At 33.3% G+C, this 4,282-nt stretch overlaps 1 pseudogene; it reads right to left on the bottom strand.

Annotated features, from left to right (window-relative positions):
• Positions 1-829: 829 nt before the first annotated feature.
• On the bottom strand, positions 830-1,481 carry LOC143386007 (tropomyosin-like; annotated as a pseudogene).
• Positions 1,482-4,282: the final 2,801 nt, after the last annotated feature.

The raw sequence follows: 4,282 nt of genomic DNA, 5'->3' as shown, positions 1-4,282 counted from the left end.
GAAATATGATATATCAAGAACTATGTAATGTTTTGAACAACCAACAATAAAAAAAAAAAGAAACACTGGTTCCTGCTAAATGCCCAGGTGCCCCATGCACAAATATCACAAGGAGAGCACTTGCCCAACCTGAAAAAGGCCCTGGATTTAATCCCCAGCACGACAAAAACAAAATGTCACAGAAGTATGATCATCTTTATTTGGTCACAATGAAAAAGAATAAAAAGAATAACGTTATCTAAAGATACAAAAAAAAAATCTTGAATAGTAGAATACCATGGTTTTATTTTTTGGCAAACTCCTCTTGGAATGACCTTTCTGGTTTGGCTGGTACTTTGTACAGAGGAATTAGATAGTGGAATATTTCTCTACACTTTATTTGTCTCTCAGTAGGGTAGCCCCATTCCTGTTTTTCTTCTCTGTGGAGAAGGCAATATGAATTAGACTGGGAAGTTACCTTCCAAAAGTGAGAACGGAATTAGATTGCTCCTTAGAGCTGTGGAATTATTTGGAATGTTTATGGTTACTCTAAAAACATAAAGTAATTACAAAATATGTACATCAGAATTTGATTTAAAGACACTTCATGTTGTGCTCACATTCCCTTAAATGTTACTTCCAAAGGTGTTCAGCCTGTAGCCCAGCTGGCATTTATGGGAAGAGGCAAAGACAGTTTGGGGGAAAAGACAAGGGTGTGGCAGTACAGGGGATGTCAAGGAGAAAGAAGCCTTCCAGTTGAAGATCAGCCCTCAATTTCAAGGTCAGCTTTGGTCTGGCTGGCCCCACAGGCAGAGCATGTGAAGCAGCCTCGGGCCAGGCCTGGGGAGGTCTACATCTTATTGAGTTCAAGCAGAGTCTGGTTCAGTATCATTTCTGTACAAACTTGCTAATCTTTTGTGAATATCAGTTTATCTTTCAAATCATCAATTGTCTTTTCTACTTGGGCAACAGAACTCTCAGCAAACTCAGCAGTGTTCTCTGCCTCCTTGAGCTTATCAGTAAGAATCTTTATTTCTTCCTCATGTTGATCTTGGTTTTTAAGAATACTTTTCTTTAGTAGCCCTCAGACACATCATTCTGATCTGCTCATCCACTTCTTGGAAAGGAGACTCTGCAAGCTCACCTGATTCTTTTGCCATTCCAAATCTTCTTCAATAATCATTAACTTACAAGCCCCCTCTTCGTACTTCCTATCCACTTCATCTGCAATGTGCTTAGGTTCTTAGAGTTGGATTTCCTGGGTTCCATCTTTACTTCATAGTTCAGGGCCTGATTTTCAATAACTTTCATACCTCTCTCACTTCGGGGCAATAGCTAGGCACTCTTGGGCAAGGTCCAACTCCTCTTCCTCCAGTTAAAGGAGGCTACCACAGCCTCAGCCTTTTCCTGACCAGCTTTCTCCATCTCCTCAGCATCCTCAACTTGCTGTGCAGAACCTGGATCTTGTGCCTCACCTTCTCTACCGTGGTCATCCCTGCCATGGTGCCATCTTGTCACTTTTTGATATCTGCCTTCTACCTCCTCCACTCAGCTTGGCAGCCAATTTTTTTCTACTGTTAAATTATAAATTGTATAATTCATATAGAATTTTAGACATTCTATCAATCCTTAGAAGTAAAAGGCATTTAACAGCTTCAATCATACATGCTTTAAAAGATAACTTCCAAAGTTTTCTGGGTGGAAATTGTATTTAAAACAACTATTTGTTCAGTATGATTAAATCATAATTATCTTTATGGACACTTAAATAAATTTTAACAGTGACAGAGTAACACTTTTGAATTCTAAAATATTAAAATGATATTGTTTCTGCTTTGTAATTCTCAGATTTGTAAATAAAAATCATATGATGAGAACTATTTGAGTGATTATTTTTGACATGTGTAATGTAAAAATACAAAGTAGAAGAGTATAAGATAAATGGATATCTGAAATCTGAGCTTTAGAAATTAGTGGAAGTTGCCTACCAAAATGAGAGATTTATAATAGCTAAGTCATTCCATCTTTTAATTTAAATTACCCTATATTAAATAATCAAATGTATTTTAAAAATGCATACAATATTGTTCTGTAGAATTGATTTAGCATGGCTTAAAGTATACTTGCATCAAATAATACTCAAATTTTTCCATTTGAAATAATAGTTGTTTCAATTGTGTATAAGCAGTACCAAATATTTCAATCATCTGCTGAAAACCTGCCCTATAACCTGCCATATGTAGGTAGTAGAAAATTCCCATTTGGTTGCACACTTAATGGCTCTATTCCCTTAGAATTTAACTCCCAAATATTTGTCCAACTTATCTTCACAAAATGGTTTAAACATGCATCATATGTAAGATTGTTCCTAAGAATCCTGAGAAGCACTAAATCCCCATTTAGTTCTACAATTCATATGAATTTCACATGAGAGGCTAGCTACCATAAGTGGGTTAATGATTTAACCATCTGAGTTAAAGTACTCACCTAAATTTGTTCAACTACTTTCAAGTCTGGCTTTGTCTTCCTATGATCTGGAGTCTTCTTTTGAAACCTAATCCTCTTGTTGAATAGTTAAGTCCAAATGTCAATGCTCATTTAGGCAAATTTCCTACCACTACTTTTGCTTTTTCCATTATGTCTAATGTAATATCACTCTGTAATTTGGATCTTCCAAATACAGACCACCCACATTTTATTTCTGTCTGGGAATGCTTTTTATATTGCTCTTGCATCCTTGACTTTTGTCTTTCTCATATTTTTCTCATGTATTTATTATAATCGTTAGTTGTATGTTTTTTCAACAAAACTTTTTCAAATAGGTGTGTATGATTTCTAAATTAGAAACTTTTTGATTTTGACTTAATGCTCTAAATAAACATTTTAAGGCATCACATAGTGGCAAATTTGAGGAATATTCATTGAGTTGGTCATATTTAATAAGTCAAAAGTGAGTTATTAAAATTGAAGAACATAATAATCAAACAACAGAATGTTTAATTCCACCTGCATGTAACTGTCTGTCTAGTTAGAAACTTACCCTAGTTATACTCACTTTCCTATGTACAAAATTATGATCATATGTTCTCTAATTCTAAAAAAAAAAAAAAAAAAGTTTTTCTTCATTTGTTTTGTTTGTTTTATACTGCTGGAGATCAAACCCAGAAACTCACGATTACCTTATTAAGCAAGTGCTGTACCACTGAGCTACAATCTAAGCCACATCCAATCAAGCCACATTTATTTTTCTAAAAGTTTCATTCATATGTATATCTGTGTCTCTCAAAACTGCACTTAGGTAACTTTTAAGTCATATTTTTTTAATGTTACTTTATTAGTGAGAATAAAACTTTTGTTCCAGAACTTATTAATATATAAACAGAAGCATATTTGATTTCTTATTCTTCAATATGTTCTTAGCAATCAAAAGGATATTTTAAATTTGTATTTCGATCTCTAGAAAGTATCAATAAATATTTTAATAGTGAAAACTACATATGTATTATTTATTTTTTAACTCTGGTATTTCCATATAAGCTGCTAAAAAATGTATGTTTATTAAATTTTACCACTTATCTTCTACTGTGTTTGTTAAAGCTCTTTAGATCACTGGCCAGTTTGAGGATTCAATATGGAATTCAGTCAGCTTTTCAGAACTTCTCAAGAATGCAAAAGTGATATTTATTTGAATTTTGCTAATGTTTTCACAGAGTCAATGAGATTAAAAAAAAAGAAAAAATTGCTGTTTGTGATTTTTGAATCAGAAAGTTTCTGGCACTGAAAAATGAAGAACCATTCCTTGAATTCTGTCAAGATCCTAACAATGCTGAACTATTAACACTAAATCATTTTGAGCCAAACTTCCTTTCCTAACATTTGATTTCTTTCCTGAGATGATGTGTCAAAAAAATGTATAGACACATTTCCAAAGAAAAAAAAGAGGTGTGAATTTATTTTTCTAAAGGACCATAACTATGTTTGGAGAGTTCAAATGTGTAAAAGTACCAAAGGGTTTTTTTAAAGAAATTTTCATTATTTGGGACCTTTTGAGTTCTATGTTGAAATTCTGATATTACTAAAATTATCTCTTCTATGAGTTTTTGTTGTTGTTGTTGTTGTTTTGTTGTGATGTGTTGTTTTCTTTTCAATCTTTGGATGTTCTATTCTGTGCTTAATAAACCCAATACAAAGCTCTGTGCTTACTATTACCAAGCACATCCCAGTTCTATCATGAAAAAAAACAACTTTTAAGACAATATAAAGGAATTTATGTGTGTGTGTGTGTATATGTATGTGTGTGTGT

Source organism: Callospermophilus lateralis (assembly GCF_048772815.1).
Source record: "Callospermophilus lateralis isolate mCalLat2 chromosome 11 unlocalized genomic scaffold, mCalLat2.hap1 SUPER_11_unloc_3, whole genome shotgun sequence".
Taxonomy (NCBI): domain Eukaryota; kingdom Metazoa; phylum Chordata; class Mammalia; order Rodentia; family Sciuridae; genus Callospermophilus; species Callospermophilus lateralis.
This window is presented reverse-complemented; position numbering and strand designations above follow the sequence as displayed.